The sequence below is a fragment of the Pogona vitticeps genome, chromosome 1 (assembly GCF_051106095.1).
Source record: "Pogona vitticeps strain Pit_001003342236 chromosome 1, PviZW2.1, whole genome shotgun sequence".
NCBI lineage: Eukaryota > Metazoa > Chordata > Lepidosauria > Squamata > Agamidae > Pogona > Pogona vitticeps.
Genome location: NC_135783.1, coordinates 94,592,328 through 94,619,969, shown reverse-complemented (window position 1 = coordinate 94,619,969; position 27,642 = coordinate 94,592,328). Strand labels below are relative to the sequence as shown.

Sequence of the window (27,642 nt, the reverse complement as noted above, 5' to 3'; positions counted from 1 at the left end):
CACTGCCAGGCTCTATCTTCCCTTGCCTAATATAATATACAACTCCCCCGCCATTTTTGCTGGCCATATACGTTAAAAATGGTTGTGCTAAAGTATCTTGTTTTTGCTACTGCTAGGATTACCCTGTTGTTTAATCTCATTACACATTACTTTCAGTTTATACATTGTTGTCTAGTGTTTGCACACTTAAAGCTCTGTCTCAACTCCAATTATTGTCCCCGCTTTTCTCCACTGATTACTCTCCTTTTGTTTTTTCTTTTCCCCCCATAGCCGTGCATAGCTGCATGTGCTCCTAGCTAGAATCACATATGCATTTTTAACCTCTTTACTGATTATTCAGGAGATTCTCCTTGCTGTAGCTAACACATATTGCAGAGCCAGGTGATCACAAGAGTTGTTATGATATATAGACTCCTGCCGTAGGCATGACTCCACTAGGGTGTAGCTCTCCATGTTTCAACTGTAGGGAGATATGGCAGCTCTCCCAAGATAGGCATGCCCCTGTCTGTTCCCCATCTGATGCCTCCCCCAGTAAAAAGGAGATCACTTCCATAGTATAGAGCTGAATTCCTATCTCCTTCACTGTAGGTTTGTTCCACTAGGGCTCTACTGGCTGGCTTTTCTTCCATCAACTATTGCTGCCACACCTGCTCCAATATACCTGTCTTGACATCCCACACACAGACTTCTTCACTGTGCCAAATTTATTTTTCCTGGGTTTGCCACGCTCTGCCACACATGCCTTTTCAGCAGGTCTGACCAAAGAAAAGTGGTGTTAGGCAGCCATAGTTGAAGGACTGCCTGATCTTCCTGGCAGATAACATCAAGTTCCTGCATGCTCTTAGGTCATTTCCCCCAGCTGGAGCAGCAACACATCTGGTGGTGGGTAGTACTGCAAGGTATACCTTCATGCTGGGCATCAGCCATTCTCAGCACATCCTCCTGTGGCCAAACCATCTAGTACAGTATGTGTCTGAAGAACAACAGCAGCAGATGGCTGGAGTTTCAGCTGGAGCCCTGCCTTGTGATTCCCACACAGGAAGGGAAACTTTCTTTTTCTGGCCTGCCTCGGAAGACCTCGTCCCTTCTGTGCCTGCCAGCTCAATCACCACTGGCTGGCTCACCCTCTTCTGTATGCCACCGCTCCAGATACAAGGCAGCCTGGTACACAGCCGGCACACATGACTGGGAAAACATGGCAGACAGCTCCCATGCTCAAGGCCTCAACAGGCTGCAAACAGAGCCCCCTGATAAGTGGAGTGGGGTGACCCATTCTTTCCACCATTGACAGAAGCCACTGTACCACCTCTAATGGAGCAGAAGGCAATGCTCTCTCATTTGCCTATCTTGGAATTTGCAATCCCACCATGTCATGGCTGATGAAAGTCAGATAGGTCTTTTACTAACTTTTCCCTCTCCAGTTCCTTCACACTCTCCTCTCTGACAAGGCCAGAGAAAGCTTTGTAAATTTCACAACCTTAAAAGTGCTACCACCACAGTTTCATGCTTTTTCAAAACAGGAAAACTAGCACCATCGATTCTAGTAAAACTGACAAAAGATTTCCCCTGATTTCGCTGGTTTTATCCAATAAGGGAGTAGGACAGGGGAAAGTGTGGAAGAGGGAAAAAACAGTGTGTGGGAAATGCTAATAGTTATAAAAAAAAGAACTGGCACCCAGTTATCTGACACCTCTGAACAGTCATGAGACATTTTTAGTGTTTAAAAAAGCAATTCAAAATCTGAAAACAGTGAGTGGAGAACTAAAAATGTAACACCAAAAGAAAAAAAAATGTTGACCAATGAATCAAAGAATCTAGAAAGATAAGTGAATGCAAATCTGTTGCAAGAAGAATCAAAACATCTTATTTCACATATGCCTGCCAACAGTGGAGTATCGCCTGAAAAGCACTTTGCAAGCATATGAAATCTGTCTTTGTCTCTTCTGGAAATGCTTGCAACAACCATGTCCTATGTATCAGTCAACCCAGCACATTATTCTACCTATACTGCTCCTCAAAATAAACCATTATATGTAAACACTTGCAAATATTTTCACTGACCACCAAAGTCTGATCTTAGTTCACTGTTGTGTCTCCCAGATCGTACTTTATAGCCACATATCTTTAAAAATCCTGCCCTATTGTTTGTGCTGGATAAGGGTAACAGGAGTTGTAGTCCAACTCTTCTGTACTGCATGAAGGTTGGGGAAGACTGGCCAACTCACCAACCTGATCATAATGTGCCTCTTGTCAATCTTTTAATTTAAAATGTGTTAACAACTGAGCATTTTATCTATAAATATGCATGGGCCTCTATAAATTGTTTTCTGATTTATAGACACTTTTTAGAAATGTGTTTACAGTTACTTCGATCATGATTAATATGTTCTTTGTTAACGATTAGCCTGTTACTAGGCAACTGTATTTGGAAGATTATGTCTGCACTACTGTTCTGGTTTGGCCTTTTGCCCACTAGAAATAATAAACTTCTGAGTTTGCTCTCTCTAGGGCTCCAAACTTTAATTGATTTAATTGGTAGCTTAACTAAAGCTTAAATGATAGATTAAATGTGTATCTTTCCTATTTAATCAGTGGGTCTAAAACTGAACACTGAATATTCAGTGGAGTTTCCAAACTGTTTATTTCTTGCCTAGAAATATAAATTCTGGTGGTTTGTAGATTACCTCATCACAAGAACCATCACAGTTATTCTCTGGTTTGGATTTAAGAAATCAAGCTGTTAAAGAAGTTGAGTCAGCCCTTCTAGTCTAACTGATGTCAGTTGTGTTGCGAAAAATACATTTTTAGTATGTCTATAGTAGGATGTTGCTTATACTGGATGAGAGAAAAATACCTCCCTTGTACTGCTCATTGTATGTACTGCTTTTGCTGGAGCAGCAAGAAAAAGAAGTTGAAAAGGAATGGGAGAGAAAACAAGCACTGTTTTGTTCCCAACGACATAATTATGAACACAATAAGGTTCAGTTTGGGTCAGAAGAGGGTCAGAATATACTGCGTTATTTTCTGAACAGTATGAAGCATCGCTAGGTCCCCCTCCCAAATTAGTTCTGAGCTGGGGGGGAATTTGTCCCATCACTACAAGTCAAAATGGAAATGCCACCTATCTTTTAAAGGCATACAGTTCCCAGATCATTTTAAATGGAAACCTCAACATGCACGTTATGTACTAACTCACAGTTTGCTTGGTTGTGATTCATGTTGTAATGTGCAACTGTACATTCAATTTATGCTGTTAAATACAGTATATTAAAGTAACACAGGGATGGACAGCTGGAAGGGCACAGATTGTTATACATACTTTCAAGAGCAATATGTGAACAGGGATGTTATTTCACCTAGTGCAAAAAGGAGTCTATGATACGACAGACTACTGTTTTATGGCAGACTCTTATAATAGCAAAGCTGGCTGGATAGCTCAGTGAGTTGCATATTTGGCTGTGAAGCCAGAGGCTGGGAATTCAATTCCACACTATGTATCCCAGAGGAGCCAGCTTGTGTAGCCTTACGCAAGCTGCACAGGTCCAGGACATTTCCAGAAGAAAGGAGTAGTAAACCACTTACGAGTACTCACTATCTAGAAAACCCTAGAAACAAGTGAGAATTGAGTAAATGGCAAAGTAATTCTTATTTATTATGACAGCAAACAACTATCAACAAAAGATTATCAAATCTATTTCCCTCATACATTAGGCTGATTTACAAGGCCTGGCAGATACAAAACCTATAACATTCTGTTACGTATTTTAAATTATGATTTTCGGAACTGGTGTTCTGTCTGACTGACAGGTTTTTAAGATAAAAGATAAGTGAGAATTATTAAATATCAATACACAGTCTTAAGTGCCATCAGACGGTAGCCTTCATAAGCAAGCTAGTTAAATGGGAACTTTTGAAAGAACATAGAATCTTTTTTTTAATATGATAAGAATTCACCAGCATGCTACTTTTCTCACAATGTAGTTCTAACTCAAAGGTATACCTGCTGTAGTGAGTTTGAAATGGGCAGAAGCCTCTTGTGAGACCAGGAGAATTGCCCTTGCACCTGCACAATCTCCTTAGTGTGCCGCCTGCAGGAGAGCCCCCCCCTCACAAAAGCTATGGAGAAGGGGAGGAGCTGGGTTACACCAGATCCGAATTCCTCTCAGAATCAGCCACTATGCCAGCACATAGTTAGCCAAGGCATGGAGTAGTTCTCAGTGGTTTCCAGCATTCCCAGGCTGGAAGGGATCTGGATTCAACACAGCCTTAACTGGCTTAGCAAGATCCAAGGTAGCCCTCAGCCATCTTGGCTAGCAAAGATTGCATCCTTAGTCTACACATTGTGCAAACCTCAGTGGGTTTTAGGATCCTAAACCTGTTTAGGCTGAAAAGAAGAAGAAAAGAGTAAGAATAGACACTCTAAGAATATACCTGACAATATTAAGTCAACAAATATCAATGAAAAGGAAACATTAAACAGAAATAAATTCCACAAAAGGTTTCCTGCTCATGGAATACCTAGTTTTAAAAATCTTTTTAGTTTTCCATTCAAAAATTTTAGAAAGTTGGTTTACAATGCATTTGAGCTCTAAAACATGTAGTTAAGGAAATCAGCAAACAGACAGCTTGGTATACTATTGGCTTAAGCCTTACATTTCATTTTATAACATTTCTAATCATACCAACAGGATTCCATGTATGACAAGAGGAATACGTCTTTCTTATTTACCTGTACAAGAGAAAGGTTACACCAGTGGTTCTTAACCTTTGTTACTTGGATGTTTTTGAACTGCAACTCCCAGAAACCCCAGCCAGCACAGTTGGTGGTGAAGGCTTCTGGGAGTTGCAGTCCAAAACTCCTGAGTAACCCAAGGTTAAGAACCAGTGGGTTACACTATACATTCTTCTTTTAAACAAAGACCTTTGAATCATTTGAAAGCAATGCAAATAGGCTTCTTAATGACTTCACCACATGTGAGATGTGTAGCTCAAGCTCATGTTTGTTTAATATCTGTAAACCCTGTGGGATGAACCTCACATATTTTTATCTTTTCCCTTGGGAACCCTTTCAAAATACAAATGCAAGTAACAAAGTACTGTAATCATATTCATGTTCCTGTATCATTTTTTTTTTTTTTTTTACAACCCAGCTCTACTTCGTGGGAACACCATAATCAGCATTTACAGCCAAGGCTGGAGATCATGACCACAGAAACTATTTAATACATAAAACAAAATCAAAACAAATCTGCACTTTTAAAAGCCCATCTCAATGTAACTAAGGAAGAAGAGCAAAATATAAAGGAAAGGAATGAGACTGCAGAGTGCTGCAACAATAGGGCTGCTATATTATGGAATCTTGTACTTCTTCACTCCCATATAATTGAATTTTCACCATCCATAACACATTAGCTTACAACCGTGACTCAGTAAGGCCAATTACTAGAATCTATATCCTCACCTAAGGTAGGTCACATACCAGCAGTTATCTGTGTCATTTTATGTTTACATAAAAACTATGATTTATTTTCTACTTCCTTGCAAACATTCACTGATGGCAACAACAGTTACTTCTTTAAAAGTATTAATGAACAAACCACATTCTCATATAGTTAACACTATGCTCTGTTGCAGAGTTTTAAATTTCTCGTAAAAACTTGTTTTGCTACACAAAAGGACAGAGACTCACAGATAATAACTCCAAGTTCCCCAGAGTCCACCCCTTTCTCCCTTAACTGGAGTTTAAAGTCTCAACTACTCACTCAGAGACATCTGCAGGAGAAAGGATAAAAATATTTAATTACGTACAGTTGTGAACAGATCAACTGCAAACTAACAAACACTACTTTCAACAGATGGAAGTGAGTGGCAGGATTCTCTTTGAATTCAGAGGTGAGAGGAAATTATTGGTTAGTGCTGGGTAGATTATCCGTCAATCCAGCCCAGAAAGGTCTGTCCCAGCTGCGCAAACCACAGGCAGCATGCAAGGTTGCAAATAAAACTCCAATATGCTTTAGCATGCAAGCATTTAAAAACAAATACTGTATTTTTTGCACCATAAGACTCACTTTTTTCCCACAGAACAGGGGTGTGGAAAGTCTGTGCGTCTTATGGAGCGAAGAAAACAGATTATTATTTTCCTGTTTTCTTCTCCTAAAAAATTGGTGCGTCTTATGGAAAGGTGCGTCTTATGGAGCGAAAAATACGGTACATAGCTAGTGACACAGGAGGAATTCAATCTAGACTGGAGCGAAGTCTTGGAATGGGGTGACAAATTTATATTGTAGTCCTAATCTAGACTGGGGGCATTCTGGCTGCAGTTTATATATACAAGGAAAGAAACCTTCCATTAGTACCAGTAGAAATTAAATAATCAAGGATCCACTCTACATCACTAGAAAAAGACAATATTTTACCTTTTGCCTATAAACCTATATCATATTCACTTCTATGTTCAGTGCATACTTGTATTCACAAATGCATCACTATATCCCTTAAGTGTTGTCTCCTCAATGTCCCCATCACTCTCATAAAGGTGGACAAAGGGAGATGATAGGCCCTCCTGGACAAATCTGATATCTCACCTGTGGGGCTGCTCTCAACCAGTGGAGAAGCCCTTCTGCTTTATTAAAAGAAATGCCTCCTTTGGTTTTCAGCAACAGGTTAGACTGCTGTTTAACTATCTGATGTAAGTAAAGATGGGAGAAAAATTAAGGGGGTTGTAACAAGAAAGCCTATCAATACGGAGTGGGCCACGGCTATAATAAATGGGTCTCTCCTTGAGGGCAGATTTCCATCTGCCCTGAAGGACACACTCATTAGGCCCATCAGGAAGAAACCTAGTTTGGCGGCGGATGAAATTGGCAATTACAGGCCCGTCGCCAATGTTTCTTTCCTTAGCAAGGTAGTCGAGAGGGTGGTGGCCGACCAGCTTCAGGCGCTCCTGGATGAAACAGATGCCCTGGATCCATTCCAGTCGGGCTTCAGGCCGCGCCACGGCACAGAAACGGCTTTGGTTGCCCTGTGTGATGACCTATTGAGGGAGGCCGATAGGGGCAAAGTGTCCCTGTTGGTCCTCCTTGACATCTCAGCGGCCTTTGATACCATTGACCACGGTATCCTCCTGGGGAGGCTCTCCGAGTTGGGAATAGGTGGCCTGGCATTGTCCTGGCTCCGTTCCTTCTTGGAGGACCGCCCCCAGAGAGTTCAGCTTGGGGAGAGAATCTCGGCCCCGTGGAGCCTCAATTGTGGGGTTCCACAGGGGTCGATTATCTCCCCAATGCTATCTAACATCTATATGAGGCCGCTGGGTGGGGTCATCAGGGGGTGTGGTGCTTCATGTCACCAGTATGCGGACGACACGCAGCTCTACATCTCCTTTTTGCCAACTGCAGGAGAAGCCGTCCTGTGCCTTCAGCGCTGCCTGGGGACTATACTGGAATGGATGCAGGAGAACGGGCTTAGGCTGAACCCGGACAAGACAGAAGTACTGAGGGTGGGCCCTCCACAGTCGGGGATTTGGGAAACTCCCTCTCTTTTGGGGGGGTGACTCTCCCTGCAAAGGATGGGGTACGCAGCTTGGGGATTCATCTGGACCCGGTGCTTTCCATGGAATCACAGGTGGCATCGGTGGTCCGCACCGCCTTTTTTCACCTCAGGCGGATAGCCCAGCTGCGGCCCTACCTGGAAGTGGGGGCGCTCACCATCTTAGTACACGCGCTCGTAATCTCAAGATTAGACCACTGTAATGCGCTCTACGTGGGGCTTCCTTTGAGGTTGCTGCGGAAATTACAGGTGGTGCAGAATGCGGCGGCCAGATTACTCAGTGGAGTGAAAAAATTCCAACATATTTCGCCCACTATGGCCGCATTGCATTGGCTGCCCATCAGGTTCCGCATCGACTTCAAAGTGTTAACGCTTACGTATAAAGCCCTAAACGGTTTAGGGCCTCGATACCTGGCGGAACGCCTACTCCCACCAAGTTCTACCCGGGTCACACGGGCGAGCCAGGAGGTGAGGCTGAGGAGCTTAACGCCGAGGGAGGCCCGAAAAGAGAAAACAAGAAATAGGGCCTTCTCGGCGGTGGCTCCTCGCCTGTGGAATAATTTACCTCCTGGTATTCGCGGAGCTCCCTCGCTGGGCACCTTTAAGAATCTATTAAAGACCTGGATGTTTCGGCAGGCCTTCTCACCAGATTACTTTTGATTTTCTTTTCTCCTTTATTGTTTCTTTACTTTAATTGTTTTGTAATTTGTTGTTTTATTTTATTGTATTTTATCTTTGTTGTTGGCCGCCTAGAGTAGTCCACTGCGACTAGATAGGCGGGATATAAATTAAATAAAATAAATAAATAAATAAAATAAATATGATGCTACTTCTATCCCCTTTCAGAAAGGTACAGTAGTTGTATTAATCTATTGCACTGAAACTGCAAAGTATATTGAAACTTGAAAGCGTGACTATCCTCAAATCTATTATCATTTCCCATCCTTATGACTGTAAAAGACACTTACAGAGTAGTTTTAAGAGGGATTCAAGATTATTTTCTACTTTTCAGAGAGACAGATATGTTAGCTTCTTTCAGCAAAAACAAAGACAAAAACAAAAACAAAAAGAAAGCTATTGGGACATCTTTAAGATTAACAAATGCTTTTCAGTGAGGGCTTCCAATACCTGTCTGAAGAAGTCGACTCATGCTGAAAGAAAATATGAAAGGCTCTCCCATACTTTTTGTTTTGTGTTGTGTTTGTTTTGTCGTTCCACTTTTTCCAAAGCTCTGGCAGCTCATGCCAGGCAAGGCAGAAGTTGTAGGGAAGAAAGAGGCACCTTTGCTTGGTTTTTCTTTTCAACCCAACAGTCCTTTTTTTTTTTTTAAGAAATCAAGCTGGTGAGGAAAGAGAGGAAATTAAGTGCGCTTGCTCCAGGTATGCATAAACCAAGGCAGGAAAAGATGAGTCTGGCTTCTTCAAATCTGAAGGTGATAAAACATTATTTCTTCAAAGAAGCCTTTTTTCAAATCTTCAGTGTTTTAGCCATCAAATTGCAATTAACATTCTGCTTATCACCAAAAGAAAGAAAGAAAGAAAAAGAAAATTATTTTGCAACTTGTGAAATAGTGAAAACCTGCAGTAGGAAAAACAAAAAATGTTTAGCTCTTAAGGAAGCTATACAGTGGTGCCTCGCTAGATGATGATAATCCATTCCACTCAAATCGCTGTTTAGCGAAATCATTGTCTAGTGAAAAGCATTTCCCCACTGGAATGCATTGAAACCTCTTTAATGCGTTCCAATGGGGAAGAATCGTCGTTGTCTAGAGAAGATCAGCCATAGGAAAGCCGCTTTGCGAACTGCCGGTTAGCTGTTTAAATCACTGTCTTGCGAAGCTTAGGTCCCAAAAACACCTGTTTGTGAGCGCGAAGGAAGCTGTCAAATCGTCGTGTAGCGAAAATCGGTTTGCAAAGCAGGGATCAAACATTGTCCAGAGAAATTCCCCCATAGGAATCACTGTTTTGCGAATCACTCTAGTGAAAAAACTGTCATGCAGGGTAACTGTCTAGCTAGGCACCACTGTACTTTAAACTGCAACGTTCGCATGTTCTCTATTTCTGTCCCTAGAGTCCAGGCTTGGGACTTTAAGGGTGGTGGAAGAATGGGTGAGCTTTGGCCTGTTTCTTCCCTGTTTTTGCACTCTCCATTTCGGAGACCATGAACAGCAGCTGAGATATGTGTGTAGAGCTTCCCAGCTGACAAAAGACCTCTCCACCTCTCCTGAAAAAATTACTGGAACTATTAGTTTACCTCTCCCATTGTTTACTTTAATTACTACACTTTTAAAGTCCTACTTTTCTATTTTCTAAAATTGTGCAGTTCAGCTGCCATTCTAGTCAGCTTTAGTATGTCCGAATTATCCTTTGCTTTAGCAAAATGGTTTGTACTAGCCCTGGCACTAGGCTTAATCTAAGTTTTTCTTTACAAACTTTATGCTGAAGCCAAATCACTACAGCACTGGAAGACAGAAGGGTTTTTCTGTTTTCTTTCTCAAGCTTTCCATTACATGGACCTTTTTTACGACTGCAACATAGTGATGATATGCCAGCATACAAGCAAAACTAGAAATCCATTACTCTGCATTTCACTCCTTATTTTAATGCTACAACACTTATACCAAAAATAATCTTGTCAAGATTAATTTTTAAAAATGTTGCACTGTCTTGGGTTTATTATTTATTTTATGACGTTCACTGTTTGTTTCCTTTGCTACTGATGTTTGATTTTATTGTTTGTTAATTGGCCAGAATAGTGTCACCCACTAATGGGGAGGTATATAAATCAATGAACCAGCTAAATAAATCTTCTTATTAACTGCCATTTTTATTCTTCATCATATTGTGACTTAAGTGTGATGACAAAGCATGTTTTCCCTGCAGTTTCTTAGCCTATGTAATTTCTTTTGTTAATTTTGGCACTCATACTCTGAGGGCAGGTCATGAAATTCCACTCCATATTTTCAGCTTACCAGTAAGGATGCCTCAAGAGAAAAAAGTAAAGCCGCAACGGAGAACTTATTCTATATTATTCCCCATTCACAAATCTCACTGGAGTGTAAAAAAAGAAAAGGAAAAAAGAAGAAGGAAAAAACCCTTTTCATTTCACATAAGATCCAGTTTCAAAGCCTAGCTTTCTTTGAAGCAGAAACCATAGTCATGTACAGTTGCTTTTTGTAAACATATACATGTTACAAAGATCAGAACAGTTTAACCAGGTCAGACTCTTGAATTGCTACGTTTTATTTTCTGGATCAAGGGAATGGCAACCAACAATATTAGCTTCCTAATATTGAAAATAGATATGTAGTCAGCCAAAGGCATCACTGCACTAGATCACTGGTTCTTAACCTTGGGTTACTCAGGAGTTTTGGACTGCAACTCCCAGAAGCCTTCACCACCAGCTGTCCTGACTGGGGTTTCTGGGAGTTGCAGTTCAAAAGCATCCGAGTAACAAAGGTTAAGAACCACTGCACTAGATTATAAAACCATTTAACTGTCACATCAATATCATGACATGTAAGATGCAAAACAATGGAATATTTGCAGAATGTATAATATTTGACAACAATATTTGGGACAAGAATCCGACTGTTTGATTTGGGTATATTTACCTTCAAATGCAACGGCTTTGTTCATAATCTTAATCTAGAACAATGCAGTATAGAGATGGCTCAAGATTCTCTATGCACGTGACTCTAGACTACTCCAAGATATGAAGTCTCTAAATCCTTCAGTGTCAGTAGTAGTTTAAATTACCCAGACCCACATTTGTGGCGATTACAGGCCATTGCCCTGTGCTGCCTCCATGGCCTTTCTATTGGAAACAGGTACAGAAACTTCAGCCCAGTCACTGCCTGGCAACTGCTCATAACACAGCTCCACATAATCTCTATCGTCAATTATATTAGCAGAGGCCCAAGGCATAGAGGACCGTGGCAGAGCTGGATTTCCAAGCCTTCACTGTCAGGGAGAACAAACAAAATAAAAACTTTAAAATTGATTTCTGCAAATAGGGATGAAAAGATTTTTTTTTTAAAAAAAAAAGTATGATTACAGTATTCAGCTGTGGGGCCCATGTGACCTGCTCTTTAGACCACCATGAGATATTAGTTAGGCATCCTTCAGTCTCGAAAGAATATAGTAACGTGCTCTGTATGGAGGACTTGGAACAGCGTCTAGTGTGGCTGAGAAGGCCAATTCCAGAGTGACAATCCCTTCCACATGAGATATTATTGCAGGGCCAAACTACAAAAGCCAAAGAGCTTCTAATAATTAAGTTGCTTCTGCAGTATTTACTCCATGTTGGCCCCATCCAGAAGAAGTCTGATCTTAATCATCACCTTATTTGGGAAACAGAATTCATTTTCCTACATCCCTCTTCGGAAATTCTTCCTCGACAGTAAATCTGAGACACTGACAAAACTATGTCTGGGGTTGTTTCTTCAGTACGTGACGGCACCCAACTAATTATACTCTCCTTCAAAGAAAATCCAGCTTGAATGACAATGACCTGTCTGCATATAACAGAGAGAATCCACTAAGGATGCAACAACACAGGGATGAACACCCAGTTTGTTTCAGTTTTTCAAACAAGGTCCCTTGCTGGTTTCCACTGTGCAGTCACTGTAGCCATCCACACCAATACAATCAATTATTCAGTTGCAGGAGTTGATAGAGTGGCCCGGTGGGCCAGATAGGCGGGGTATAAATCAAATAAATAAATAAATAAAATAATGCCCAATCTGTTCACCTCTGGAAAGAGACTCCAGCTTCTCACAAGCGCTTGGTCCCTTGCTTGCCAGTAGGGGAGGCACTACTTTATAATTTCATTGAAAAGTAGAAACTGCAACCACCATCTGCCTAAGGGAGTTGAGAGAGAATCTCCCCTCAGACTCTTATCCTTAAAATACAATTTCATTGAGGGGAACCATGAATGGGAGTCTGATGGATGTTGTATAATGTTTCTTCTCCTGCTTCTTCCTTCTTATTCTTTGCCTCAAAGGTCAAGGTTGCATGTACGTGTGCATGCACAAAAACACTTTTGCAGATACAGTATATAAATGCTTTAAGAGGAAAATCCTGTCAAGAAAAGAGCCATTTTTGCTGAGATCAGCAATGTCCACTAGGACCACCCCTTCCATTCATCCCCTTTTTTATTTTCCAAAAATGCTATAAGTAGCACTTACCTAGACGCTGTCTAGAGGGGCAGGGTAAAAACTGAATGAATGAATGAATGAATGAATGAATGAATGAATGAATGAATGAATGAATAAATAAATAAATAAATAAATAAAGTGTTAACTTTAACAAGCATATTTTTGATTTTTTTTAAAAAAATAGAATTACTTGGTGGAGATGAAACAACAGGGTCTTAATTGAGGGGAGCTGCTATAATAGCAGACCCCACTGCCCCTGTAGATTTCCCCACAGCTGCTCATCTGCATTTGGATCACACATACCAGAAAGCACAGAAAAATGATGTCATCTGACTTGGGGCAAAATAAAAAGCCCTTACTGGCTGAATAAAAAGAGATACTTATTATTATTATTATTATTTATTTAATTTATATCCCGCCTATCTAGTCGTGGTGGACTACTCTAGGCGGCCCAATACCTCCCCAATTAAAAATATTGGGCTTTTCTGTGTTTACCTTTACTTAGTGTATTCAACAGATTTTACTCCAAATTTAACCATGCCAAATCTGACACAAACTCGGGGAAAATTCTCAATGGAGTGGCAACCTTAAGGAAGGGAGTTTCAGAGCTTAGAAACAGCTGATGAAAAGTCTGTCTCTTCTTTCTCTCATCCCACCAAAGAAGTATGTCAGAAAATTATATTGTATTGTATTCTCATTCTTGATTATTTGTTGTATAAAATGTTCTTTTTGTACCTACTGCGGAACTTTGTTGACAAACTGGGGAAAAAGTTAAACTACACTGAAGAAATGGATGAGCACGACTACATGTGGAGAAGTAGGCTATAAGAACACCTTATTAGATGATTTCATAGGAGGAAGAGCATGAATACTTTAATATTTGCACTCAGAAGACAAAATAAAACACAGACCTAGAAGAAGTTAAATTTATGGACTACAGAGCTCAGAATACGTACTCTAGTCAGCACAGCTCTGCACATACTAGAGACTTCCTTTGAAAGTATTGTGCTGTACTGCTTACTTTGAAGATAGCAGGGAGAGTGTGAGGTCATTTAAGAAAATAACAGCCACTGGACAGAATGACGGTTTCCATTTTAAGGATATATTAACACACCCAAGTCTCCCTAAAGTAATTACTGGACACAAAGATGGAAGGGAGGTTTTATAAAGAGATAAAAGTGCTGGTTGGGGATAGTGAAGATGAGCTATCGGGTGTCTTTTGGCTTCCTCCTACCTTGTTTCATTGCCCAGAATGCTGGCACAAAAATTGTTGTCAATTCATTCTGCGCTGGAAGGGCAGAGTGTTATCTGAGTCAGGAAGGCTTCCAAAGTGTTCTTGAAAAGTTAACCTCTAGAGAAGAAACTCACACTCCATTTCACAGAGCAGAAGGAAAATCTTTTAAGCATGATATATAACCAGAACAGAAAAGAATAATTTAATCTAGTTTCCAAACACTAACCATGCACCAATGGGTCTGCAGAGATTACCAAAGGATCACAGAGTTGGAAAGCACCATTTTAATTTTTTTACTTCTCCTAAAGCCAGGATCATGCCCCATGAATTGATTAAACTTCACAATCTAAAGTACTTTTCTCTCTGTCACAAGCAGGGACAAAAGATACACAGAAGACAGTCAGCTTTGAATTATAATGGTTCAGTGAACATAAACAAATCCCTTTAACTGAGTCATTGCATGCGACAGCCTTTTATTGGATACCTCATAACATCTCAACCAAGATCTAGAGGCACCTTTATAAAACATTTCCAGCCATAATAAGTGGCTGTTTTTTCCTCATGTCACCAGTCTCTCAAGCCTTACAGAGAGTTGTTCTGGAAGGCTGCAGAATTTTTGTTGTTCTTTACTCGTTAAGTCCTGTCCAACACCACAATTCAAAAACATCAATTCTTTGGTGGTCAGCCTTCTTTATGGTCCAGCTCTCACTTCCATACATCGCTACTGGAAAAACCATAGCTTTGACTATGCAGACCTTTGTCGGCAAGATGATGTCTCTGCTTTTTAAGATGCAGTGAGGTTTGTCATCGCTTTCCTCCCAAGAAGCAGGTGTCTTTTAATTTCGTGGCTGCTGTCACCATCTGCAGTGATCATGGAGCCCAAGAAGGTAAAATCTGTCACTGCCTCTATATCTTCCCCTTCTATTTGCTAGGAAGTGATGGGACCATGATCTCAGTGGCCATGATCTTAGTTTTTTATGTTGAGTTTCAGACCACTTTTGCGCTCTCCTCTTTCACCCTCATTAAGAGGTTCTTTAATTCCTCCTCACTTTCTGTCATCTGAGTGGTATAATCTGCATATCTGAGGTTGTTGATATTTCTTCCGGCAATCTTAATTCTGGTTTTGGATTTGTCCAATCCAGCCTTTCGCATGATTTGTTCTGCATACAGTGGTGCCTCGACTGACGACTGTCCCCCTTACGACCATTTCGAGTTATGATCAGCTCTGGCCACAAAATTTTCCTTCAACTTGCAGCCAGAGTTTCCAGTTATGAACATAAAAAGGCAGGGGGGAAAGGAGGGAAATTCAAATTGCTAACTGTAGGTGGTGAAGAGGCTTCTTCTTTGTAGCTCTTTGCCCCAGCAGTTAGAGAGTGTGCAATCGGAGGAGGCTGCTTGGTAAGGTAAGGTGCTGTTTTCTGCTTTTAAAAAATTGTTCTGGGTGGGTTTTGCAGAGTGGTTTGGGGCTTTATTTCACTCTCCAGGATGTCTGGCTCAAAGTCAGCACCTACATTATCTGGGTTGTCCGGTTATCCAAACGTTTCTGGTATAATTCCTCTGTGTATTCTTGCCACCTCTTCTTGATGTCTTCTGCTTCTGTTAGGTCCCTCCCATTTTTGTCCTTTATCATGTCCATATTTGCACACAATGTTCCTTTAATATCTCTAATTTTCTTGAACAGATCTCTGGTTTTTCCCTTTCTATTACTTTCCTCTATTTCTTTGCATTGTTCATTTAATAAGGCCCTCTTGTCTCTCCTTGCTATTCTTTGGAAGTCTGCATTCAATTTTCTGTCAATTTCCCTATCTCCTTTACATTTTGCCTCCCTTCTCTGCTATTTGTAAGGCCTCGTTGGATTTTGCTTCCTTGTATTTCATTTTCTTTAGGATGGTTTTTGTCGTTGCCTCCTGTACAATGTTACGATTCTCCATCCATAGTTCTTCAGGCACTCTGTCCACCAAATCGAGTTCCTCAAATCTGTTCTTCACTTCCACTGTGTATTCATAAGGGATTTGGTTTAGATTATACCTGATTAGCCCAGTGGTTTTTCCTACTTTCTTCAGTTAATCTTGAGTTTTGCTATAAGAAGTTGAGGATCAGAGCCACAATCAGCTCCAGGTCTTCTTTTTGCTGATTGTGTAGAGCTTCTCCATCTTTGACTGCAGAGAACATAATCAATCTGATTTCGGTATTGGCCATCTGGTGATATCCATGTGTAGAGTTGCCTCTTGTGTTGTTGGAAAAGAGTGTTTGTGATGACCAGCTTGTTCTCTTGAAAAACCTCTATTAGCCTTTGCCCTGCATCGTTTTGAACTCTGAGGCAAAACTTACCTGTTGTTCTTTTTATCTCTTGACTCCCTACTTTAGCATTCCAAACCCCTATAATGAGAACAACATTTTTCTTTGGTGTCAGTTCTAAAAGTGTTGTAAGTCTACATAGAATTGGTCAATTTCAGCCTCTTTAGCATCGGTGGTTGGTGCATAAACTTGGATTACTGTGATGTTGAAAGGTCTGCCTTGGATTCGTATTGAAATCATTCTATCATTTTTGAGATTGTATCCCAGTACAGCTTTTCCCACTCTTTTGTCGACTATGAGGGCTGCTCCATTTCTTCTACAGGATTCTTGCCCACAATAGTAGATATGATAATCTTCTGAATTGAATTGCCCATTCCCGTCCATTTTAGTTCACTGACGCCCAGGATGTCAATGTTTATTCTTGCCATCTCCACTTTGACCATATCCAGCTTACCAAGGGTTCATAGATCTTACATTCCAGGTTTCTATGTAGTATTTTTCTTTGCAGCATTGGACTTTCCTTTCACTACCAGGCACACCCACAGCTGAGCGTCCTTTTGGCTTTGGCCCAACCACTTCATTACTTGTAGTTGTCCTCCTCTCTTCCACAGTAGCATGTTGGATGCCTTCCGACCTAAGGGCCTCATCTTCCAGTGTCATATCTTTTAGTCATTTGTTTCTGTCCATGGAGTTTTCTTGGCAAAGTTACTGGAGTGGCTTGCCAGTTCCTGCTCCAGGTGGATCGCGTTTAGTCAGAACTCTCCACTATGACCTGTCCGTCTTAGGTGTCCCTGCACGGAATAGCCCATAGCTTCTCTGAATTATTCAAGCCCCTTCGCCATGACAAGGCAGCAATCCGTGAAGGGGCTGCAACCATTGGGGAGCTGAAATTTAAAGAACGCATGGAGGGCTGCCATCCAAAGAGTGAGTTCGAAAGCCCATAGGTGCACCATGGATAATGCTGTATTTCCTGCCTCATACTTGATGCTCCAAAAAGGAAACTTTTATTTTTCTTGAAGAACTGAGAGTTTTGTGGCAATTTTTAAGGCCAACAAGCTTTATTTTGCACATACTTTTGTGGTCTGTAGCCCACTTCATCAGTTACAGCCATGAAGCCTTATGCTAAATTAAATTTGATAGATTTTAAACATGGCACAAAATCTCTTGTTGTTTTTGGTACATGTTACTAAGTCAGCTACTGCCTTGTTCTTTCTAGAAAGCTAGTATTATTTTGCTGAATCTTCTAGTCATTTTTCCCAGTCAGCCTTCATCTATAAAAACACTGGGCAGTTTTACTTTCTGTGCAGTTGAGACTTCTGTATCTATGGGAGAGAAACTCAAAGCCAGAGAAGTGTATATTTTGTATTAGGAGCAGAATTAGGAGCCAATGAACTCCAAATAAAGAACCATGCAACATTGCTACAGCTTCTCTGAAATAAGATGGAAACTGAAGTTATTTTTTTAATTTACTTTTTGAAAATGTACCAAACGCATAAAGTGCTACAAATTTCATAAACTTTGTGTTGGTTAAGAACAGCTAATTTATGTTTCAATTATAATTTCCCACGTTAAATATATGGAAGCAGGGCATGGATCTTTCCTGGGCCTGGCTTCCACGCATGTTTCATAAGGCAAAGTAGAGTTTTTAAGCACACAATGACCATTCTGAACTTAATGAGTAAGAGGGCTGCATTGTATACCAAGGAACCAAAGCCAAGAGTAGAAAGTGCAAACATGAAGTGGTCTTAAACCCAAGAGCAGACTAAACAAGGTAATCCTAGGCTGCAGTGAGTTTTCAGATAGCAAGTTTAAAGAAGGCTAAAGAAAGAAAAGTTTATTTAGTTTTTCTATTTCAGACACCATCTGAAGAAAAACTTCCTGTAAGGGAAACATACGAAGCTCAAGGAAAAGGATAAAATTCTCTATATTCTCTGAAAATATAACCACAGGCTTCTCTTCCTGTGCCCATGACTTGTTCTCTTCCTTTTTTCCTATGTTTTGACCCATGTGTCTATAGTCTGACATATCAGTACACAAGATATTTCCACTGAGTAAATGCACCCAAACTTACATATGTACATGGGTTATGTATTACACATGTAAAACCTAAATGAAGCTTGCTTCACTCTGAAGCTGCATTTGGTAAACACAGAGGTGTCATAGTAATTCTAGGCATGCAAGTTTAGTTTCATTGATATAAAGGAGTAACATAAGATATGGCTCCATTTGTACAAATATACAAATTAATAAGAACTTAAACAAATTCCCAAACTAGGATAAGAAAAAAGGAGTTAAGGGTAGATTCTCTTTTACCTTATTTTAAATGTAAAATTTCCTGAAGAAAAGAAGAGGTTGAAAAAATTATGTCCCATATATTTATTAAACAATTAAAATTGAGATTAAAAACTTTATCTGGAGTAAGAATAGACCTCCAATCACCTCTAATGATAGCAGCACAGAGTGCTTACTTTAATGTACCTATCTTTCTCTTCCAAAATTATGAAGAAATATTTCCACAAAATTATTTTATAGTTAGTCTGGTGTTAATAGATGACATAAAGCAATGTAATTCATATAATTTAATGAGTTTTTAAAATTTGGAATTTAAAAACATTCCAAAACAATTGTCCAGACATATTATAGATGAATTATAGCCAAGATGCAGCCCCCAACATACACTTTTTCTAACAGTGATCAATTGCTTCCACCAGTATCCAAACTCATTTTATGACTGCCACAAATAGTGTATATTAATCTTAAAAACTGCAACAGCATTATATTTACGACAGCAAGAAAGCAACAAGCAGAACAACAGAAGTTGAAGAGAAGAAGAACATGGGTGTCAAAGGACAGAAGAGAATGGAGGTCATAGGGAAAAATAAAGGTCTCAAGAGAGAAGAGGAACAAATGGCAGGGCCTGGAAGGGAGGGGGGCATTGGAAGGGAAAATGGAGAAAATGATGCAAGAGAGGAAATGTGGCAAAGCACACTCCCCTCCTCCTGTAAGTGCAGGAGATAGTTGTAAACTGGTACCACACATGATCTTAAAAGTTCTGTGAAAGTTATTTTAACCAATTTTCCAAAGTACTGCACTGCTTGCTTTATACCAGAATACTAGTAAAAAGAGTTAAAGCAAGAGCCTCATACAGAACAATTGTTTCTAATTACAGTAGTTTCTTTACAGAATCAAAATATAAAGTGTGAATTTTCCAACACCCTACTAATCTAACTCACCCGCAGCACTCAGCTATCTTCATATATATGTCCACTTTATAGGGTGGTATATGTGTACAACATATTTTAGAACCAAGATGAATTGAGCATACTGCTTTTCTCTCTTTCTGCTTCTTCTTCCTCCTCCTCCCTTTCTCTGACATCCATTTCTCTCTCTGTCTCTCTCTCTCCCCCTCTTCTTCCCCACTTAGCAGGGTACTGGCGAGTTGAGTGGGCTTGCAGAAGCCTGAGCTGATTTAAAACATAGAAGGCATTTGAAATTAGGCTGATGTTGTCCCATCCTGGTCTAGCCTGAACTAAACCATCTACACTTTTTTTCTCTCTCCATCTTGGCATTTTGAGTACAGTACAGTATATGATCCTTCTGACTCCTGACCTGTACAGCTTTTGATGTTGTACTAGAATGTTTTGGGGTTTTTAAAATGTTGATCTACTAGGTTCCCTGACACCCAGATTGTACTAGATGTGATAGTATTGCAACAGTTTTCTAAATTATGACCCCAGCTTTTAATTCTTATATAACTTGCATATTTTGTTGATAGTTTACACAGCACATTTGCCACAACAGTAATTTAGGAAAGCAATTCTGACTCTTGATGTGGAGGCCCCTTGAACTGGGATAGGCAGAATTCTGTGAGATAATTAGTTAAAGAAAATTCAAACATCTGTCATCTCCTAGACTGTAATCTTAACAGCTTCCCTACATGCTGACTTCCCAAGTTTAGTAAAATGACATCAAAAGCCATTGGACATAACACTACTATGCAGAACTCATTGTGGTGTCCACCATCTTTCTTACTTTTCTCCAAAGTTCAAAGACCTCTGCTGATAATTTATGTTTTATTTAAACTTCATTGTATTCAACATATAGATTTGAATCTACCCACCCATAAAACAGGTATTTGTGTATTTACCACAGAACATGATAGTCTGCTGCACCACAACTGCATAAAAACCCACAGGGAATTGCCATGTCTGCAAGAGCTTTCAGGTGCCTTTTCACTAAGATTGGACAGAGAGAAGGCAGGGTTGTCCATAGCTGTTAGATATGATATGGAATGGAACCTCTGTGTTCAGATGCAGTATACCTCTGAATACCACATTCTAGGCATAAGCAACATAAAGATTTTTGCCTTTAATCACTTCCTAACAGCATCTGGGTGGTAATGGTGGAAACAGGGTGCTGGATCATTAGGAGTGAAGACTGGAAGAATCCTTATATGAGGATGAGGATTAAACAAATATTTTATGTGATTTGATACCTCCTTTTGTGGAAGAACCTTCCACTTTGAAAACCCAAAGGCAAATCACAAAAGCTGGGTAAAGAAAAATATAAGGAACCTTTTGGACTTGTTACAGGTCTGCAGTTTCATTGATGGCTGGTAAGAACTGCTCTGGTTATGACTGAAGTATTTGATTCCTAGTTAGCTCTGTGTTGTGCACATGTCTCACAAAAACAGTCTCTGCTTGTCAGTTAACCACTGGGATTATAAATATCTTTACTGATCTATTTTCATAGTGGAATAATAATTACTTCTATGATCTTAAATGACTATAGTGCTTCTAATCAGCTGAAAGGCAGTGCCAGAAACAGGGGATCCAACTGATCTCACCCTAAAAACTCAGGTTAGTTGCTTGGATTCACCTCAACCCAGATGCTCAAGATTTGGATAGAGGCCAGGAGTGTATTTGCATAGTTAAAGCTTGTGCACCAGCTGTGACCATGGATGGAGAGATATGATCTAGCTGCAGGAATGCATATTTACAGTGGACCCTCTACTTACGAAATTAATCCGTATTGGAATGGTGGCTGCAAGTTGAAAAGTCTGTAGGTCAAATTTCCATTGACCTACAATGCACTGAAAACCGATTAATCCCATAACTGGCAGTTTTTATTCTATTTTTGTTCCATTTTGGGTTTTTTTCTGGTCTGTAGGTCGATTCTCTGGCTGCAAGTTGAATCTAAATTTTGCGGCCAGAGAAGTCTGTAACTCAAAAAGTCTGTAAGTCGAGCCGTCTGTAAGTCGAGGGTCCACTGTACTTACATCCAGTTTGGATTACTCTTAACGCACTCTATGTGTGGCAGCCTTTGCAAAGTGTTTGCAATCTCTGACAAGTCCAAAAAAATTTCGCCTGTCCAAAGAACAGAAATTTTTTGCTGTAAAAAATTTATTGGCTACTGATTTGTTTCTAGGCACAGTTCAAATAGCTGGTTACGGCTTACAAAGCTCTCTATGACTCGAGTCCAGGTTACCTGAGGGACAGTATTTCACTATATAAGCCTACTTACATCTCAAGATGTTCAGGAAAGGCCTTTCCTTCTGCCCAAGCATCCTCGCAGTCATGTTTTGTGAGGACCCAGAAGAGGACCTTTTCAGTGACTCCTCCCAAGCTATGGAACTTACTTCCAAGTGAGGCATGGTTGGCTCCCTCCCTGCTGTCTTCCCACTGTCTGGCAAAAATATTTCTGTTTAGACAGAATGGTACATGCTGCCCTCTTTGTCCACTACATGAAGAGCCTCCAGCTCCTTATTCATGTTTCCCAACTAACTGCACCAATACATGCCAATCTTCCTACAAGCAAGGCAAAAACTGCATAAAATCCTCCTTGTTAATTCCGTGGTTTGAACAAGTAATTGTACTTGTAGGAGACTTTCTAAACAATTTGTTTCTGCGGTCTGGAAAGAGGAAAACTAATAAAATAAAACACTGAAACACTGTATATGCAAACCTTGTGTTCATTTAAAAGAAAAAGGGTATTTCAAAATGTTACAGTGTTAGTCCAACTGCATTTGACTAAAAATACTATAATGCAAGGCATATTCCTAGAAACAACTGGCAGTTTTAACTTGTCTAAGCACATTTTTATTAGACCATAAATCCACTGTAAGTCATGTCATACGCAGAGTTACAGTATTCACCAAAATGAAGCTTATAGGACTGCTGGCCTCAGGGGCCTTTCCTCACACTACTCCACCCAGATATAGCTGGATAACCTCACTAAGGCCCTTGGGCAGTACACATGTTGTCTATTACAGCATACTATAACTACAAACGCATACTTTTCTATACAGCAATCTTTTGCACCACAGTGGTAATCATCTTTGATGTCAAATCAACAAACACACATTTTTCAGAGTACTCACATCATCTAAAAAAAATCAGCAGTTACTATTCTAAAAAACCTATTTGTTCTACCAATAATTGTTTCCAAAAAGTAAACATCTTCAATTAAGCAAGATCTCATGTCTTTCTTACGCTTTATCAAATGGTAACACAAATTGACAGGAATGCACAGAACTGAAGGAGCACAGGATTTTAAGATAAACTATTTTGCTTCTGAGAGGCTCTGAGAACAGGTTACCACTGTTTAAAAAGAAAAAAGAAAGAAGAAGGAAAACCATGTGTTCCTTCTACACAGTCTGACAGCAAAAAAATGGATAATACCGTGATTAGCTCACTAAAAAAAATCACATACAGTAGCTTTAAACTCAATGCATTCCAATGGGGGGGGAAATTCACCAAAAATTAAGGAAGAGTCGGAACAAAGCCAAATTAAGTTTGCAAAGGTTTTACAAGGTGCACTAACGATCCCAAGCATTTAAAACAGTTTTTGAACATTTTAAGACACACTTAAAATAGTGAAAACGGACATTGCTAAGTGAAACAGGGGGACCTAAACTGTCATCGCTAAGCGAGGCAAGATCCTTAACATCGCTATGTTAAATTTTCCCATAGGAAACATTGCTAAACGGAGTGCAAAATTGCTCCAAAAACCTCATCGCTAAGCGAATACATCGTTAAACGAGGCATTCGCTAAGCGAGGCACCACTGTACCTACTATCATGCCAATTCTTCTCTTAAAATTGGATTAGCATTCCCTCCCATCAGCAATGCTATCTGCCACTGTCAGGACTTAATCCTCATTCTCAGGCCACTTTTGCTCCTAAAATTGAACCACACATCTGTAGTCTGAAATGTTGTCTGTTGATTTCATATGCATTTTTTTACTTAACTTATATTTAATATCCAGCCTTTCTTCAAGTACAGGATCCCAGCTGCCTAGAGTGGTCGCAAGACCAGATGGGTGGGGTATAAATAAAATAAAATAAATAAATAAATAAGCTTGCAGCATGTGTAGTTTTATCCTTAGTTACTCTGGTTTCCAACTTCCTTAGTTTCAAAACAAGGAAGTGAAAAATACACTTACTATAATACTTAGCATGTAATTAACATTTTTAAGCAAACAGTGGCATTTAGTCCAAATTTTGTTCAATAATGAGTAGCAATTCAACAACATGCCAGATCATTAACTATTGTTCTATTGCTTAAAAAAAAAACTCTTCAAAAACTGTTTTTTAAAAACAGAAAGGACAGTGGAGAAATCCTCTCCTCTATGTTCTACTTCCCACATTTAAAAAAAATTATCCTAAGTGATTCAGCACTATTTCAGATATAAGAGAGCACCCATGCTACGTTGATATATTGCTGTAGCACTATGCCACTTACTAAATCAAACCATTACATTCCTGTTGGTAAGCTTAGTATGTCGTTAGAATATTTCCTGTTTGAATCAATTTAATTTATGTAGGAGATGACTCACCAAATCCCCACTGATTTAATAGGCCTACTGTAGAGCAGGGATACCCTGTGTAATGTAGTGTAATGTACAGAGTCAGACTCAGGAGACCTGGGTCTGAATCCCCATTCCATCATGGAAACTCACTGGGGGTGTTAAACCACTCCTTAAATATCTCACCTACCTTGAAAACCCCATTAGGGTCACTATAAGTTGATTTCAATTTGAAGGGACACAACAGTAAACTGCAGGGCAACTTACTAGGCTAAGTAACAAGATTTCAGCCACTGTCTTTTAAGTATCCATTTTATACACTTGGGAGTAACTCCCATCGACCCTAGTGAGAATGACATCTAAGCAGACAAACTCTTAATATTCTCTTAATTTCCCTTCATCTACCCACCATCTCTTGAATGAACTAACACACATTCTGGGAAAATGTTCTCATTCTTCAATGTGTGTTTGTGTATCTATCCATATAAATAAACACACACACACACACACACACACACACACACAGAGAGAGAGAGAGAGAGAGCTAACATCCGTATGACTACAGCATTAACTCAAGTTCTTGATGCAGCAGAAACCAGATGTAGATTAAATGTACATTGTCACTGTGCAGGCATAAGAAAATGCTGGCATTGATGGTGCAACATTCAGAATCCTTCCCTAGGATTTGTTTTTTAAAATTATCCTAAGTGATGCAGTGCTATTTTAGATATAATGGAGCATCCATGCTAGGCTGATATATTACTGTAGTGCTATTCCACTTACTAAATTAAGTGTACCCGTAAAGAAAACTGAAAACAGATTCATGGTCTCTCTCCTGAGGAAAAAGACAGAAGCAACTCTAGAGAAGAGTAACAAGAAGGGGGTAGAGTTTTTCTTTCAAACTTCACTACCTTTGAGCATTCTGTGAATCTCAAAGCCCTCTTTGTCGCACATGCAAAGCGTTTAAAATTTATTTTTAAGAGAGGGAGGAGTTATTGTACTTATTATTTCTCTCACTTCTCTTTTTGAAGCTAAGTTGCAACACATAAAACCTAGAAACGAATCTCACAGACCTGCCCCTTTTCTTTTCTGAATTAGCAAAATGTGCTGATGAAAAGAGGTGAAGACCTGGCTGAAAGTCAGTATTTCTGCAGGAGGACCCCAAAGGGGTGGGGTGGGGGAGAGGCAGGAAAGCACCATGTGCAGGTGGAAAACCATCAATTATTAAAGGATTATATCATCATAGTCATTAGCACCCTAGCCTCTTCCACATTCAACATGCTATACCGAACATTATCTAATTGATCCTCTTACAAGGCAGCCCACACATTCCCATCAGGGGGCTTGCCAAATGTTCTCTTCTTTTAAAAAGGTTCATTTTATGTTTCAGAACATGTCAACCACAGCACAATCAAATAGGCAAGCAGCCCTTGATTCAGAAAACTCCAGCTCCACACACTGTGCTGTAGATCAATCAGGCGTTGTCTTCTCCCAAGTGCCCCCGTTTTGAAAATTCTGTCATATGGCAACACAAGTCACCGTCACCACCACCAGCAGGATTACAAGATGGGCCAATCCCACAGAGAGGCCTGCATGTCACATCAATTACCCGATCTCTGCTTTGATGGGTCAAGCTATCCCGATTCCCCCCCTCTCCCGACACACAGACACCATCCTATAAATCTAATGAAAAACTTCTAATCCTGATGTCTTTCCGCCAGAGTCTGACACAGCGCGTCCATCACGCTCCACTCAGCCTTCCCCTCGTTTAAACAGCAGAGCGAAAACTGCAGACGACTCGCTTCTTTCCCAGAGCTAGTAAATACGTTGCGTGGCTCCGCATTTAACAGATGCTACCATTCTTGGCGAGCCACATTATTCTCGCTCCCCTTCGCCTCCCCTCCCAGGTTCTGCGCCACCGTTCAGCCTGACGGGACCGAGAATGGAGGCGATTTCTGCCGGGGGGGGGGGAGGGAATCAGCATTTCCCCACCAGGTTTGGGCCCACCCATCATCCCGCGTTAAGCCGGTGCCCCGGTTTCCTTCCACCTTTTCCAGGCCCCCTCCTTCCTTTCCTTCGGTCTCCGCTTTTCCAGGCATCCCCGGCAGCACGCGCGCGCCCAGACCCGGGGCCCTGGCGGAGGGAGAGCGGTGGCGGATGCGACGCCCTTCCCCTTCGAAGACCCTCTTCAGCAAGAGGAGCCGTGCGCGCACACAAAGGTGCATAGAAGGGATGGGGAAGGGGAAGGGGGGCGGGAGAGAGGCAGGCAGGACACCCGGCGCACTCACACAAAAGCCGGCGCACGCCGCGCTCCCTCTTTCCGCAGGAGGCAGGCAGGAAAGGGCACGCGCTCCGGGTCCTTACCTGAGGCGCCGCGGTCGCGCTTGGGGTCCGCAGAGCTACCTTCGCACCAACGCCCCCTTCCCCTCGTGCTCTCGCTCTCTCTCTCTCTCTCTCTGTGCAGGGTCCTGAGGGGGGGGGGGCCGCAGCGGCAGCGGGGAGAAGAGGAGGAAGATTTCCCGGTTGTTTCGCTCGCCGAGGGCTCACCCGCTCAGTCCCGTCCCGAGCCCTATTCTTCTTATTATTCTTATTAGCGCAAGGACCGAAATAACAACGGAAGGAGGGAACGGGTGGATGTCAAAGTCCCTGCCTCAGCAGCTGAGGGGGCGCCGAGAGCCCGAGGAGGAGGAAGAGGAGGAGGAGGAAGAGGGGGCGGTGGCGGCGACAACAGCAGCTTTGTCTGGGCGCGTGGGCTGCCTGCAGCGGTCGTCCGGGGAGAAGAAGATGGGGGCCCTCCCCCCCGCTTCGGAGCTCGGGGCTTCCTCCCGGGTCTTCTTCTCTCCCCTGCCTTAACCCCGCAAAACCAAGTCTCAAGCAAAATGCCGCCTCAGTCTCTCTCTCCTCCCGCCGCCGCCGCCGCCGCCGCTGTCGCCACCCCGGCTCCTGACAGATGGCGCAACCGCAGCATCGCTGCTTTGGCGCTCCTCCTGGCCAGCTTGCGCGGATGGAGCTCGGACTCCACTGCCCTGCCTTGCCTTGCCTTGCCTCCTCACCCCTGCGTCAGTTCCCCAAGCGGGATGTGTGTGTGTGTGTGTGTGTGTGTGTTGGGGAGGGGGAGGCGCAAAGACTGACACCTTGGACCGGCCTATGGCGACGCCTGTTGGAAGCGAGAGGGTGGGCGTGGGGGGGGGGGAACTCTCCTGTCCTCATTGGTAGCTGCAGGGGAACAGGAAGGCGGGGGGCTGGGGGGGGGAATTCGCTGTGCTCCTCGCATCAGCTGCAAGAGGAGCGGCCGGGAGCTGCTGGGTGGGATAGGGTGGGCAGGGCTCGCTGACCGAGTGCCTCGTTGGAAGGGGGGGGGGGATGCTTCCAGCCGCCCAATTACGCGAAGAGGAAACGGGCAGGGGAGGAGAGTCTTCCTTCTCGTGCTTTGCTCTGTAAGAGGGTGAATCATAGAGTCCCGTTGGAAAGACCCGGCCTGTCAGCTGATCCAGCCTCCCGCCCTTCCTTCCGCGCCCGGCCCCCGTGGTGACCATCTCTGCCTCCGCGCTGCTCTTTTTCCCCCGTCCCCATAAATCAACCCGCGAGTTCGAAGGGAACA

The 27,642-nt window shown here is 41.6% G+C and overlaps 1 protein-coding gene across 6 annotated transcripts in view; it reads right to left on the bottom strand.

The window, feature by feature from the left end:
* FYN (FYN proto-oncogene, Src family tyrosine kinase) overlaps nt 1–27,095 on the bottom strand; it is a 140,081-nt gene extending 112,986 nt beyond the window's left edge. For 2 of the 6 annotated variants that reach the window (XM_020805345.3, XM_020805346.3), the window contains exon 1: nt 26,406–26,809. The gene's annotated coding sequence lies outside the window, so the exon portion shown is untranslated. Of the gene's footprint in view, nt 1–26,089; nt 26,220–26,405 lie in introns of those variants that run through there. The other 4 variants (XM_020805340.3, XM_020805343.3, XM_078385001.1 and 1 more) reach the window with 4 other exon arrangements.
* Nucleotides 27,096–27,642: the final 547 nt, after the last annotated feature.